Here is a 16,712-nt window from a genome sequence, read left to right as displayed (position 1 = left end):
CCAATTGATTTGAGTTTGAAGATTAGTAAAGTGTGTAGACGTGGTCGAAAGCCTTCGAAAAATCGACAAAAATTGCGTCAGCTTGCAGTCTTGAATCGATTTTTGCGGCAAAGTCGTGCATAATTTCTAAAAGTTTCGTAACAGTTGAAAGCCCTAACCTGGAGCCGTGTTGTCTGAAGTATAATAGGCTATTTTCTTCTAGTTAAGTTACGATAGCCTTATTTATTATATGTTGCATTAGTTTACCACATGTGCTGGTTAGGGATATTGGCCTGTCTAGAAGCTGCTTGTTTCCACCTTTGTGAATTGGCACAATTTTTTCGCACAACCCGTCCGCCAGAAGCACTGCCTTTTCAAGTGATGCATTGAAAATTTTATGCAGGAAAGGGAACAACTGACCCGCGTATCACTTGAGGAAGGTGCTTGATAAAGTATCAGGGCCAGGGGATTTTTAACCTCTATTTGTAGCAGCAAATTCAAAATGCCGGACTCTTATCAGGATTTCAGGCATTCCCGAATTGTACTCGGACAAGGGCATATTGGGGACGTGGGCACGGGAGAAGACCGACTGAATATATGTATTGAATGAGTTAGCGATAGTCCAAGCATCCTCAACCACTACACCGGCAATGTCCAATTTGATTGCACCATTTTCCAGTTTTGAAATATACCGCCAGAATTTCCGCGGCTGATTTGTCATGAACTCAAGTAAAATATTAGAAAAAAAGTTGTCTCTCGCGCTTCTTCACATTTCTTTTAGTTCTCGTGAAAGCTGGCTAACCATAGTGGAATTATGTTTTTTCTTGCGCATCCTTTGCACCCTTCTTTTTAGGTGTATGATAGTTCTTGTAATCCACGGCGTTCTCCGCTTTATTTTTCTGAACTTGGTAGGAATAAAATTATTTTCCTAGTGTACAATCGCCCCTTTTAATTTTAACCATAGGTCGTTGGCGTCCAACGTATTATCGTAAAAATCATCGTCCACAATTCCTAAAACATCAATGATGCTTTCATCATTTGCCCTTGTGTAATCCTTAACCAAAATTCTGGTGTCAGTACTAGGGTGCCTTGCACCCGTGCCAAGATCGTCAACCGTCAATAAAATCATTTTATGGTCGGATATACCCGGTTCTATGCTAACTTCAGCGGTTAAAGGTGCGGACACAAAGGCAAAGTCTAGCACTGAGCACATTTACTCTTCAATGCGTTATGGTTCATGCACAAGTTGAGCTAGCGAGAAACTCTGCATGATATAAAAAAGGTCACAACTTTTTACTTCTTTACTGCCAATTAACAAGTTATCCCAATCAATGCCTCCCAAGTTAAAGTCTCCAGTGAGAATAATTTGGTTCTTTGGTTGATGTGGTTATATAAGAAGTCGTATAGTTCTTCAAGGTAACTGTCCGGAGCGCCTGGTCGTCTGTAGACACCGCCTATTAGTAAATTAACATCGTTTACCTTTATTGTACACCATGCGCTTTCATGATCAGCGATACCGGTTTCTCGGTGAAAAAACAAGTGCCGCTTAACAGCAATGACAACGCCTCCACCACGACCGTGCCGATCTGTGCGTATAAATGCATAGGAGGGAGGAACCACCTCAGAATCATGGATATCTGAGTTCAACCACGTCTCTGTAAGTATGATTACATCTGGGCCGTACAACTGCAGTAGTTCCTCAAAATTTTTCAAGTTTATTGACAATGCTTCTCGCATTAAAGCTCAGTAACGTCAGCCGTTCAGTACTTTGTATTTGTCATTCATTAGAAGTGCTAGCATTCGCTGTCACGTGGGGTTTCGAGCCGTGTAATGGCTCAATTTTGTTCCGATCGTTATTCCAGACGTACAGGTTTTCATTAATCCTTAATTTGTCAAAGTGTAGACTGACTTTATCGCCGTTATCCCGACTACCTGCCACGGCTTTCCGTAGCTTCTTGCGTATTTCACGAATGTCAGCGGAAAAATCTTCAGAAATTGAAATTTTCTTTCCTTTCAGTTTGAAACAATTGCGAAGAACTGCCTTTTTTTCTGTAAAATCAGAAAAACGTAATATGACTGGTCGATCTCGACCTGGCTTTTTTAAGCCACTTCGGTGCACACGTTCCACATTTCTGACCAGCACGTCTAGAATAGTATGCAGTATATCTTTAGTTACAAACGATTCCGAGGCTGCAGGATTTCCTTTATCGTGCTCTTTGATGCCATATATGACGAGGTTATTGCGTCGGCTCCTATTTTCCAGGTCATCAATTTTTCTACATATCTGAGCAACTGAGCACAGTTGCTTCACACTTGTCAACTTTCTCGTGATATTGCTGGAGTGACGAAAGGGTCGCTTTAATTTGTGAAAGCCTCTGCTGCACATTTGACAGACCAGTTTCTAAGGTCGAGTGCGAAGTGCGGATTTCAGTTGCAGCCCGCAATATTTCATCTAGTTTATCGGGGCCCGCATTTCGCTCTACGTCACCACTCAGTTGCAATAGCATGACATTGTTGCGAAATGATTCCAAACTAAAAAGCAGTGCGCACTGTGGGCTCGGCAGCACTACCAGACAGACATCATTGCTCTTAACGCAGGCACAAAAACACCATTTGTTACCAACCTGTACGAAGAACAGTACGAAGTAAGTCATAGTGCTCCGGGTGGTGCCACCAAGCCCACTGAGTCGCGCGTGGCTGCTCGGCTTCCATTTAAGCTGGTCCACCGATGTTCCAGGGGTCGCTGGTGAGCCAAATGAACGATCCAGGTGTGACTCAGCCGGCACGAAATCCATTTGACGTGAGCGCATCGGAATCAATGCTGGCGATAAGCCCAGTGCAGCGGAAATGGGTTGTGGGATCGACGCAGTTGACGCCATCGCCTTTGCCGAAACAGAGAAGGAACCAGCGCTGCATCCACGCAACCCCAGCTGGATTTGTACGAAGAACAGTACGAAATAAGTCATAGTGCTCCGTGTGGTGCCACCAAGTCTACTGAGTCGCGCGTGACTGCTCGGCTTCCTCTTAAGCTGGTCCACCGATGTTCCAGGGGTCGCTAGTGAGCCAAATGAACGATCCAGGTGTGACTCAGCTGGTACGAAATCCATGTGACGTGAGCGCATCGGAATCAATGCTGGCGATAAGCCCAGTGCAGCGGAAATGGGTTGTGGGATCGACGCAGTTGACGCCATCGCCTTTGCCGAAACAGAGAAGGAACCAGCGCTGCATCCACGCAACCCCAGCTGGATTTGTACGAAGAACAGTACTAAATAAGTCATAGTGCTCCGTGTGGTGCCACCAAGTCTACTGAGTCGCGCGTGACTGCTCGGCTTCCTTTTAAGCTGGTCCACCGATGTTCCAGGGGTCGCTAGTGAGCCAAATGAACGATCCAGGTGTGACTCAGCCGGTACGAAATCCATGTGACGTGAGCTCATCGGAATCAATGCTGGCGATAAGCCCAGTGCAGCGGAAATGGGTTGTGGGATCGACGCAGTTGACGCCATCGCCTTTGCCGAAACAGAGAAGCAACCAGCGCTGTATCCACGCAACCCCAGCTGGATTTGTACGAAGAACAGTACGAAATAAGTCATAGTGCTCCGTGTGCTGCCACCAAGTCTACTGAGTCGCGCGTGACTGCTCGGCTTCCTTTTAAGCTGGTCCACCGATGTTCCAGGGGTCGCTAGTGAGCCAAATGAACGATCCAGGTGTGACTCAGCCGGTACGAAATCCATGTGACGTGAGCGCATCGGAATCAATGCTGGCGATAAGCCCAGTGCAGCGGAAATGGGTTGTGGGATCGACGCCGTTGACGCCATCGCCTTTGCCGAAACAGAGAAGGAACCAGCGCTGCATCCACGCAACCCCAGCTGGATTTGTACGAAGAACTGTACGAAGTAAGTCATAGTGCTCCGGGTGGTGCCACCAAGCCCACTGAGTCGCGCGTGGCTGCTCGGCTTCAATTTAAGCTGGTCCACCGATGTTCCAGGGGTCGCTGGTGAGCCAAATGAACGATCCAGGTGTGACTCAGCCGGCACGAAATCTATGTGACGTGAGCGCATCGGAATCAATGCTGGCGATAAGCCCAGTGCAGCGGAAATGGGTTGTGGGATCGACGCCGTTGACGCCATCGCCTTTGCCGAAACAGAGAAGGAACCAGCGCTGCATCCACATAACCCCAGCTGGATCTGTACGAAGAACAGTACGAAGTAAGTCATAGTGCTCCGGGTGGTGCCACCAAGCCCAAAAGACTGAAGCGAGATCTAGGGAAGCTGAAGTCAAGCATCGCAGAAGAGAAAGCCCGGAGTTTAGATTAAGGGAAGACAAGAGTTCGTGTAGGCGAAGGAATGAATATCTGGATACTTGTGAACGTGCCCGGTTGAATTCATCGGGATACTCCGCAGAACATGGTGAAGAAATCCTGAGTGCCAGGAAACTAAGTGTGTAGTTTGCCACTACTTTAATAGGCTTTCTCCAGCTCCACTGGTCTCTGGTGTTTGCGGTAGCAGAGCCACGCATAATTTTGACAGCGAAGCTGTATTCCTCTTGTTGTCGGAAAAATTCTAGTGTAAACACAAAACGCCACGTTAACGAGTGAAAGCACACAGCATATCTTTCTTTGCAACCAGGTCTACAGCATATATATATATATATATACACTTATATATGTATACTTAGTGATGCGTCACCACACTTTCATATATAAAAGGCAGACCCATCTAGGATCTCATTCAATACATTATTAGACTGCCATGGGCAGACCACGGAAATAAAGACACCAGACGAACAGCGTGAATACAATGCTCGACCATGTCTGTTGTTTGATACAGCTTCGCTGGACATTCACGTTCGCAACGTGAGATGGCGGCCATTTTTTTGCTGTCCCACACGGAAGTAAGCACATCAGGTGCAACACGCATAAACTGTGACACGCTGGCGCTGCTGTACCGGCCGGGAAGGATAGATGGATGGATGCTATGAGCGTCCCCTTTGAATCGGGGTGGTGGGTTGCGCCACCAAGCTCTTGTTGTTATTAAATGATGTTATTAAACATTTATTGGCGAAGATTTCCTACTTTGACAATATCTATCTATCTAGCCGCCTACGATTTGTGCTCTCATGGTCGTTTCGTTAACTTGGTATGTACCAAAATTGCCATACTATGACAACAGTATATTACGAACATCAATGATGTCGTGACGCGAATGTTATGACGTGCCTGTCATGTAGGTCATGAAACAGCCGCCTACGTCTTGGTGCACTCATGGTCGTTTCATTAACTTGGTAGGTACCAAAATTGCCATACTATGACAACAATATATTACGAACATCAATGATGTCATGACGCGAATGTTATGACGTGCCTGTAATGTAGGTCATGAAACAGCCGCCTACGTCTTGGTGCACTCATGGTCGTTTCGTTAACTTGGTAGGTACCAAAATTTTCATAGCATGACAGGAGTGTATGCCAAACATAAATGATAGGTCATGATATAAATGTCATGACATGCGTGTCATGTAGGTCATGACAATGATCCAGCGAAAGAGATTAACACTCAAAAACCACTGAAATAGGTTCGGACGTGGGTACAAAGTGAAGGAAACACTAAAGAATGCTGGTAGAAGTCATAGTCATGAGCATGACTCAACAAAAATGACAATGACTCAGCGAAAAAAGATTAACACTCAAAAACCACTGAAATGGGTTCGGACGTGGTACTAAGTGAAGGAAAAGGCTAAAAGTTGATTGTCGAAGTCATAGTCATGAGCATGACTAAGGTTTTTGCCTTAAGGTCTCTTAGGTGTAGCTAAAGGGTCTCCTGAGGACTCATGACTAGAGACCGGATTTTAGGCAAATGCCTTTTTTTGTTCCTTGCGCTCCTATCACCCCCGTTTGATATATGAGCATGAATTAGAGGTTAAGAAGGGCTTTTATAGTGTTTTATAGTGCCTATAAATGCCTATTTTGGTGTTTGTGCCGAAATGCCAGAAATGCCTATAAATGCCTATTTTCAATATCGGCGCCTATATGAACACTATTTAGCCTCAAGTTTCGCTTTCGAGTCCAGTTAGAGACCGTTATTCATGTTACCGGGCAACATTGACTGTTCGGAACACTATGGGGTTCAACCTAGTCCTTTAGTTCAACCAACTCCCGGAAAACAACTGCTAGCAGCATTGAAATTGGACGCGCCGGCCACCATACGCCGCCGCGCTGACATTGCGCAAGCGGTTGGCGAATGCGAAACCGCGGAGAGCCGTCAGCGGAAAGAAGAGTCAAGAGCAAAAGAAGAAAGAAAAATGTGATGTGCACGCGGCGTTTGTTTTGTTTGTAATTTTTAAGGTGTTTACCACCGTCGGGCCTTCCTTCTCAGCGTACGAGATCATTCTCAGTGACAAGAGGCACAATTTTGAATCCAAAAATCTGAAGATGGTGGTAGTTTGCTATTGTTTCCACAATCTTCACATTGATTCTCAAAATACGTTCCGCGTGCTCTCCAAACAGATTTCTTCAAACATGTGCACTTCAAATGGGTGCAAGTGTATTTAGCAGTGTTGGGACATCTTGCCAGCACGATTCGGATAATGTCATTGTAAATGAGAAAATTGCTAGGAGTTGTACCTAACAGTCCTCATGTAAGAACATGCTAAGAACTGTAAGAACATGTAAGAACATGCTAAGAACATGTAAGAACTTAATAAATCGTAGTCTCTCTTGCATTTGCTATTTGTCTGTTTTTGGTGTGTCTTAATTTAATTGCGTCAGTCAGACGTAAAGTATCGTTCTTTTGATAATTATTGCCAGGTTTCAAGTATTCTTTTTCATGCCTGTTTCACTATATGCGACGCTCGAATACAGTGGCCATTGAACATGAATATGAGTAGTGTGAATGAAGCCAATTGATCGTCATTAGTCCAGCAGTTTTATGGGACAATTTCACGGCTATGTTCAATGTTGGCGCCTTTGTGCCATCGTAGACAATAACATTTCTTGTTTGCATACCGTAGATATAGGCGCCGCACGTCTTCATTTGAAATTATTTGCATTGACGTAAAACTTTATTGTGCCTATATTTACGACGTTTGAGGCCTAAAACGTTATTTTGCCTGCCTATTTTTGGCGCCTAAAACGCACTTTTTTAATGCCTATAGATCCGGCCTCTACTCATGACATGAATGTCACGACATGCGTGTAATGTAGGTGAATAAAGAGGCGCCTACGCCTCGGTGCTCCTATGGTCGTTTCGTTAACTTGGATGGCTCCCCGCACACTGCTTCGCATAACGTCGATTCCAACAGGGAGTGTGATCTGCCGGCTTTTTTGCCAAATGTTCTTCGTTTATTTTTGAGAAAACACACAAATACAAAAAATTCCAAGCATCAAGCTTTTTCAACCATTACTCGGAACTCTGTTTCTGTACGTCTCCATTGTTTGTTGTCTCTCTACTTTTCTGCCACCAAACCTCCAACCGCCTCTTACTAATCTCAATAGCGGACATGTTTAATTTCCCCCTGATATCCTTGCACGCAAGAGTTTCAAGGTCGGAGAAGCCAAGAGTGGCAGCTGTATAGATTTCTTCATATACAATAAAACATGTTCCATGGTTTCCCTAACTTTACCGCAGCAAGCACATGCATCTTCACACTTGGTTAACCTCGCATTATAACTACGCGTTCTAAGGCATCCTGATCTTGCTTCGACAAGTAAGGAGCTTCCCTTTCAGTTATGATAAATTGCTTCTTTCCTGATTCCGTTTTTTTCAATTGAGGTAGTTAGTCATAGCAGGTTTCTTTTCCATTGCCGCCACCCATGACATTGTCTCAGCTACTTTCCACGGTCATCGAACGAGACATGTTCACGTTTATCTGTGCGCGCGTGACACCGTGCTTGTGTATTTAGTTACTAAATGAATATTTACAACTTTATACGGTTCGTTAAACTACTATCTTTGCTTCGTATAGCTCTCTACTAATTTGCTATCGCAATCGACGCTTCGCCTGTGGGGCGAAGCTGCGACATTTTTTTCGAAGTTAAAATAGCGATCGCAAAAGAAAATCAGTGTTGCAGGACTTCCAGGCTTACTATTGAATACGGACAACCTTTTCTTTCTAATAAAGGCGTAAGGTTTAGTTGCGGAACGATAGCGCATCTACCATGTCTGTGCAAGACAGGTCTGTGCGAAAGTGAAACTGCGTCTGCGTGTTGACATGGCAAATTATTCATCGTTCAGCACGTACCGGCGTTGTGTTCCTAGAAATTGGTCCTCTCAATCTATCTGTTTCTGTGATTGGCACAGCCTATATTATTAACGGCAAGCTTCTAATAGATTCGTTAAGGAGGTTAGCGAATAGGATGGAGATCAATGACAGTGCCACAGAGGTTTCAAAAGCAACTTCACTTTTATTCGTCTAGAATAATGCAACCAATATATAGGACCAAACCTAACTTGTTTCGATGGATGAAAAGTACTATGGCCAGCACACAGTCATAATGTACAGCAACATATGCGACACCTTTTTACAGAATCATTTGCACTTCCGGGTGACACCATGTATTCATATCCATCAGTAATCAGACAAGACATTGTCCAACATTAGCATTTAGAAAACATTAGACTTACCAATTTAGCTTCGCGTCGGACACTCAGAGCCTGTGTTACGGAGAGCGAACGAGCATAGCACGAAGTTTCTTCGCGGAGCGTTCCGCATTTATCGGCACGACGAGACACAGCGCGTCAGATGCCACAGCCGGGAACGTGCACGATAACAAAAAGCCTCCACTCACACGTTTCGCTAATGAACGCCGTGCGCTAGGCCACGCAAAAAATTAAGTGAAGCGCCCGACATACTTTGGACAAACACGCTAGGAAAAAAAATCGTATGAAGCCGCCGCGTTCAAGTGGGCAATGCCATTCCGCAAGACATAATAGCTGGTTTGCACAGTTTTGCCAAGCTTTGAGCCCGAATCACTGGTTGGTAGGGGTCACCAAGAACGAACTAAGAAATTGGGAAATAGAAACAAAATTAACAGTTGTTGTTCTAGTAGAGGAAAAATATTTGAAACGGAACATTTAATCGTATGGCAGATTCGGAGTGAAAATCCTCCAACATTTTTTTTTTTCGCATAGGTTTGCTCGGTTCAGTGTTTGTCCCCCCCTCACCTAGTGTTGCTTCAATAGTGCACAACTAACTGATACTCGTATCTCTGGTGATAGGTTTTGGCACGCTGTTCGTTCCAAGCTTCGCGAACTGTTCAGATGGACCTTGACTACACTGTACCTCACAAGTCGATTGCAGCAATGCGGAAGCTGCAGGGCTCCTTAGCCTATAGGAAGGCCTCTCGAGATGTGTTCATCCGCGTCGCGTCGTCTGCTCAGTGACTACTAATTCGCGGTATACGACGTGCACACGCAAAGGTCCTAACACGTCACGCATTGCTGTAACGTATTGACACGTGTACTTGTTCATCCTTCACCGGTAACCGCTTTTCACATTCTAACAAATGTTAAACGTTATAACTCGGCGCAGGACGCATCTGCATGTATCGGAAGTTTCTCGAAGGTTATTGATGCTTCTATCCATTGTCTGTTGTCACCGACGCTTATGTATTCTGATTCTATGAGCGACGCCAATTGCCTAGTACTTCCTTGAAGACACGCGGGCACAAGGGCTTACCCTGGAAGCTTCGATGAGTCATGTATAAAAGCCGACGCGCTTTGCCGCTGATCAGATTTCGACGATCACCGACTGTATTCGCCGCTATCGTCGTGCTACGAGTGCAATTTGTTTTGTGGGCACAGGTTCGCCAAATAAAAAGTCCGTTTCGTCATTCACAGTATTGCGAATGTTTTCTTCACCATCAATACTACGTGACAGTATTTTCTATCCAACAAAAAAGCCGGCAGATCCCGCGCTCTGTGGGAATCGATGTTATGCGAATAAGCGTGCGGCGAGCCTACCAAGTTAACGAAACGACCATGAGAGCACCACGACCGTAGGCGGCTGTTTCATGACCTACATTTCACGCATATCATGACATTCAGGTCACGAGTCCTCAGGAGTCCCTTTAGCTATGCCTGAGAGACCTTAAGGCGAGAGCCTCAGTCATGCTCACGACTTCGACCGTCGCCTTTTCCTTCATTTTCTGCCACAACCGAACCCATTCCATTGGTTTTTGTGTTAATCTTTTTACGCTGAGTCATTTCCATTTTTGCGGAGTCATGGTAAGGGCTATGACTTCTACTATGATCCGTTAGTGTTTCCGTCATTTAGTACCTACGTCAGAACCATTTTCATTGTTTTTCGAGTGCTAAACTTTTTTTGCCGAGTCATGCTCATGACTATGACTTCTACCATCATCCTTTAGTGTTTTGTTCCTTTAGTGCCCACGTCCGAACCGATTCTAGAGGTTTTTAGTGTTATTTCTTTTCGCTGAGTCATTGTCGTTTTTGCTGAGTCATGCTTATGACTATAATTTCTGCCATCATTATTTAGTGTTTCTTCCACATAGTGCCCACGTCCGAACCCATTCCAGTGGTTTTTGAGTGTTAATATTTTTCACTGAGTCATTGTCATTTTTGCTGAGTCATGCTCATGACTATGTCTTCTGCCAGCAGCCTGTAGTGTTTCCTTCACTTAGTACCCCGGTCCCAACCCATTTCAGCGGTTTTTCAGTGTTAAACTTTTTTCGCTGAGTTATTGCCATTTTTTTACAGTCATGGTTATGACTATGACTTCTACCATCATTCTTTAGTGTTTCCTTCACTTTGTACCCACGTTAGAATTCATTCCAGTGGCTATAGAGTGTTAATTTTTTTGTTGGGTTATTGTCATTTATGCGGAGTCATGTTCATGACTATAATTTCTGCCACCATCCTTTCGTGTTTCTTTCACTTAGTCCCGTCGTCCGAATCCATTCCAGTGTGTTTTGAGTGTTCTTTTTTTAGCTGAGTCATTGTCATTTTTGCTCAGGCATGCTTATGACTATGAGTTCTACCAGCATCCTTTAGAGTTTCATTCTCTTAGTACCCACGTCCGAACCTATTTCAGTGCTTTTTGAGTGTTGTTTTTCGCTGGGTCAATGTCATGACCTAAATGACATGCATGTCATGATACTCATGTCATCACCTATAACTTATGTTCGTCATACACTCCTGTCATACAATGCCAATTTTGGCACCTACCAAGTGAACAAGACGGCCATGAAAGCACCAAGACATAGGCGGCTGTTTTATGACCTACATGACACGCATGTCATGACAATGATTTTATGACATATCACTTATGTTTGCCATATACTCTTGTCATAGTATGCCAAGTTTGGCACATACCAAGTTGGCGAAACGACCATCAGAGCACAAAGTCGTAGGCGGCTAGATAGATACTGTCAAAGTACCAAATGCTCGCCAAGGGAGGCTTTGCATATAAAACAACGCTCCAATATCGTCATTATTCAGACAGTTACGCCTGGAACTGTATTCCGCTACTGAAGGATGTCACCCGTGTACGCCTCGTACTTTCGGCAGTGCTGCAAGCGACTTGTTAGAAAGGATACAGTCAGTCCTTAGACATTCTCTCTTAACAGGCTTTCCGTGACAGTAAATAATATTTCCTCTATAACGTACGTTAATTACATGGACAGGAAGAACAGTGTCTGCAAAATTGAGGGGTGTTGTTTCAATCAAGCCGGTACTTTGTGTATCATGCCTGTAGTGCAGCCGCACTTTTTATTGCGATAGCAATTATATGGACACTAAAAAGCAGATTTCTGCCGTCGGCATCGCCGTCGCCGTGAGGTGCCGTATGACGTCAATGGAGATGAAGTCGTCGCCGCGCGCCGAACGCTGTATGTGCGAGTGAAAGGGCGCGAGGGGCGCGCGCTTTCACGGGGAGTGAACGCACGGAGGAGAACAAACGCGCGTTCTGCGCCGTGCTCCCTTAAGGGCTGCAGAAGTAGGCGTCTCTTTCCTCCTTTACAATCACCATATATGTAGAGCAAGCGCGCCTTCTTCCGATGTGCGAGAGGCCATGGGGGAGGGGGGGGGCAGGTGGAACGAAGGGAGGCGACGTTTAGCTGCAGCACCAAGTGCCTATTTATATCAGAGGCTCCGGCAACAGTCACCAACGCCGCACGCATTTTGAGCGAACGCGGGCAAAACGCCGACGGCGTCGACAACAGTTTTGCGTGTTGCCGGTGCTGCTGCATGTCCAAGTTTATACAGCTGATAAAGTTACTATCATTACCCCGTATAGCTCTCTACAAATTTGCTATCGCAATTGATGCTTCGCCTTTCAGGTGAAACTGCGACAACTTTTCAGAAGACATGGTTCTGGATATTGCCAGACCTGAATGCGGGAGATATTCATGTATCCTGATCGGATCGGTGTCAGGACTGCGGACATTTTAGCTCAATTTCCGACAACGCTGCAAAATCTGGGATGTTTGTTAACAATGGACTCCTTATTTCTGTCGTGAAGCTGGCTTATCCACAGAAAGGCTGCCTGTAAGGAGAAGTCCGCTTCATTCCCTCGGACGGTCGCGGTGCCCATAGAAATCCCATTTACGAGGACAGATGCTAAAACTTTGTTTGACGACATCATGCGCTCCGCTAGGACAAGTTACGTGCCTCACCTAGACCACGTTCGTTGCCACCTTCATTTATTTGATTTCGAGCTTAGATACATAATACCACGCCACATCCAAGGAATCCACGCTAGCCTTTTACATAGATGGAGACTTGGCACAGCACTATCGCCACCTCATTGATCATCCGGGATGTCCTGAATGTTAGAAATGCAGCACATGCTTTGCGCGTGCGCTTTGGCTTAATCTTAGCCCTTTCAGACGTTAATTAGTTGTGTTGATTGAAAAACATACTTTCAGCACATTTCTTAGAATCATAAAAAGCTTACAGCTGCGGAATAGATCCGCAGTGATCAGTTCTTTAGTGAGTCTTGTCATGCGAAAACTCACTGCAGGAACATGATATAAGCGAACATCAAATATGTCATGTCGACCAGACTTGAAAAGCACCTATGCAGCCATTAGATAAATATGACTTGCGCAACACATTGTGAAAAAACAATGAAAGAATTGAGCCCGCTACATGCACTGACATACTCACAACAAGCAAAATACCCAACCTCCATGCTCATTTTACTAAAACAATTTGCCGTGTAATTCAGCACTACTATTTCAATCAAGAGCGTTTCAAGATGTACTGGACGCATTTCAAATATGCTTACTTTTAACACTGCTTTCCCTGTTGATGCACTATCCAGGAGTACACAATTGTGTACACGGCATCTGAAAGGGTCAGGCATGCATCGACAACTGTCTAAAAACATTTCTTTCGGTCATGGGGAAAATACTCCGCGTGTCACGTAAGCATGGCCAATGCTGCATTAGTGAGAAAAAATGAAATGAATGTGCAACTGTAACAGGTGTTTCTATAGTCTTCTTCCATCTTCAATTCATGCTCTTATCGTCTCCAGTATCCTCCTCCAATTTTGTTACACTTGCCCCTTATCCCAGCGATGAAATGCAGGCCCTTTTCAATCATCGAGTTTACATTTTTGTACAGAATTTGTTTCTCTGTACTCGCGGACAACTTTTTGTGGAAATGAATGAAAACTACAGGAGCTTCCGCACATGTGTTACTGCAGAGTTATCCGGGTCTGAGTTTGACAGCACTTTCGGTGCCTAGGAAGAGATACTGAATCAGCGTACCTTCCACGTGAGACGGTTTCACATTTTTTTATATGTGGTAGAGAAAAATCGGGAAGGATGCAACGCTATTTCTTTCTGTTGATCAGCCTCAACTAATGCGAATGAAAATGTGGCACGCTTTATTGCGATTAGCATTCTTTACCTACGTCAGACAGTTGGAATGGATGGATGGATAAATGCACGCGTGGATAGATGGATGGATGGATAACAGGGGGAGGGAAGCGCAGTCGAGGACGGCAGAAAACTAGGTGGGGTGATGAAGTTAGGAAATTTTCAGGAGCAAGTTGGAATCAACTAGCGCAGGACAGGTGTAATTGGATAGCACAGGGAGAGGCCTTCGTCCTGCAGTGGACATGAATTTAGGCTCATGATGATGATGATGATGGATGGAATTATCCCTCCTTGATGGATATTTCTTCATTTATTTTTAATACATACTGCGAACACGAAGTCCATTCAGGGTGGATAAAATACAATATTAGAACACAAGTAAAACAATGTCAATACAACAAAATGCTGCAACAATACGGCAATAATGTTGATACGAAAAGCAAACAATCGTGATACAAGTTTCATAAAGGCAAGTCATTCCAGTCATTATTGGTGCGTGAAAAGAAGGAGCATTTAATAGGTTGGACCGGGTAAAATAGGGGGTTTGAGCATTTTGGTGATGTTGGCGAGTAGGTCTTGTTACTACCGGACTTACATACAATGTCGGGTCGAGTGCCAAATTGTTAATTAGTAACTGAGAAAGGAAGTCAAGCCGTAATTTTTTTCGACGCGATTCAAGTGTAGGAATATTATTATACTTAATTAGTTTAGTTGGCGAGTCGCTTCCGTATGGACAGATCCATACTTATATACTCGTATGGATCTATCCATACGAGTATATACGCAGAGCAGCCCTTGATGGCACGAAATTGCAGGCTGTGAAGCATCTACCATTTGAAGTTCTTGTTAACTTAATCTTGTTTCGTATGAAGTTTATTACAGCCGACGAGGTAGGTGCAGTTTCGCTTCTAGTTCCGTTTAACCGAAGTTCACAAAAAGAAACACTTTGTTTAAATGAAGTTTGTTAACATTGTTTCTATGGGTGGCCAACCAAAGTTGGCATCGTCGTCCCGTTTGTCCGACAATTCCGTTTAAGTGAGTTTTGTTTATCCGGAGTCTACTGTACTTTGTAATTACCAGCACATACTATTATGACCTTTGTTTCAGGGTCTGCAATACCTTTACATGAAATTATGTATATCTGACACACTTTGGAGTGTACTTCATAGTGTCAGTTGGTGGATGTTGAAGTTGCTGTGGGGCAAGGTAAGAACACGTTTTTATCGTGCGCTATATTGCATCGAATAACGTGACGCACATCTATTGACAGTGTATATTACACCGTAAAACCAGGCGTCAATCTAATAGATAAGTTTTTATCATTTTTGCCTAGCCATCGACGTCACACCTACAAGAAGTTTCTATAGCTGTGAGCCAAGAGAGAAGGAGAAAATCCCGATTGTGAAAAATAATTTAAAAGGGTTCCTCAGAAAACGCCATTACATTGGCTGCCGTGTGCAGTAGGTGACGGCCCGCCTTAATTTGTGGGTAAGTGCTTGGAAATAGCGCTTCCAATATATTTGCCGTCATTTAGTGCAGCACTTCTTACAGTGTACGTGGTAAGCGAATCGGCTACAGCACAGCCGTTCGGGCCCCGGAAATCCTGGAGCACCGCTCTGGTGTCTGCTACCAGACGCGCCCTTCAGACCAGCCGTGTTCAGGTTGACCTCTCAGATTTTATGTAGTTTATCAAACTTTCGCTACCTCGAGACAGTTTACAGACGTGCTACCCACGATATTGCTTGTAGTCGAGAGAGACAGTTTGGTAGCGGTAAGCGTCGTAATGGTGCATGAGCCAGGAAATGGCTGCCAATTTCTGGCTGCTGAACTGATTGCGAAAGCAGCATCTCATAAGCGCATGCGCTGAGAATGTAACACCCGATTATAATGCGAAGCAGTCGGTAGCTACGTACCCAGCTTTTTTTTTGCGTCTTGGTCGGTCGTCGGGGTGGCTTGCGAAAATGGTGTGTATGTCGTGCTGGCGATAAGACAAAATGTACGAGTAAATGTCCGAAGAGGAGGAGACATATTGCAAACGGTTATCGAACCTGGGACCTTCCGCTCTGAAAGTTGACGCTAGACCACCTGCGCCACCACGTCACGTAGTGATGCGTGAGCGCTGAACTAAAGAGCATAGTTGGACTAGTCAGCGCTGTTGCTCTTGCTGCGACGTCGTTTCTGGCACAAGAAACACGAAAACGCGACAGGGCTAGCGCTCTGTCCAGGCTTTTCTTTTTTTACGTTAAAAAGTGTTTTTCTTGCAAGAAACTAATGACCTCTAGCAGCATTTAGTCACAGGGCCTTTGCAGTTTGTACAACAGAGATCTGAAACAAGAAAGTCGATGAAGGCTTTATCGACTATAACGGCAATCAAAGCATAATCGAAGCAATCGAGCATGAACATGAGTACTTATAGAACTTTGAGTTGTCGCGGATGTGGACTTGGCCGAGTGACAATGAGTGCGAGTAGACGGTAGTATATGAACGTGAGTTCATAACTGTTCGTGTGGGTAGACCTAAGTAGGAACGTGAGTAAACCCGCGGTAAGTAGGCCCCCGCTGCGTCGACGCTTGCCGCCACCGCGCGCTCTTCGCCCGACGCGAAAGGCATCGCCGACTAGTCACCGGTGCCTCCGGCGAAGATGACGGTGGCCTTCCGCGAAGGGAGCGTGGCGGAAGCTTCCGCGCTCGCCATCTCGACCTCGCCTTCGTCCCGTTCCTCAGTAAGGCTTAACCGGGCCAGCTCCTGGCTCTGTCGGTTCACGAAGTTGTCCTCGTACGATCGGTGACGATGGGGCATCGCCGCGGCGGTCAGCGTCACCACGGTCGTCTTGCGCTGCATTCGAGCCGTCTTGGCGGGCCTGGCACCGGAGCAGCACCTCTTGATAGGGCTCAGC

The sequence above is a fragment of the Dermacentor silvarum genome, chromosome 1 (assembly GCF_013339745.2).
Source record: "Dermacentor silvarum isolate Dsil-2018 chromosome 1, BIME_Dsil_1.4, whole genome shotgun sequence".
Lineage (NCBI taxonomy): Eukaryota > Metazoa > Arthropoda > Arachnida > Ixodida > Ixodidae > Dermacentor > Dermacentor silvarum.
The sequence above is the reverse complement of the archived record's forward strand: the minus strand, read 5'-3'. Positions refer to the sequence as shown.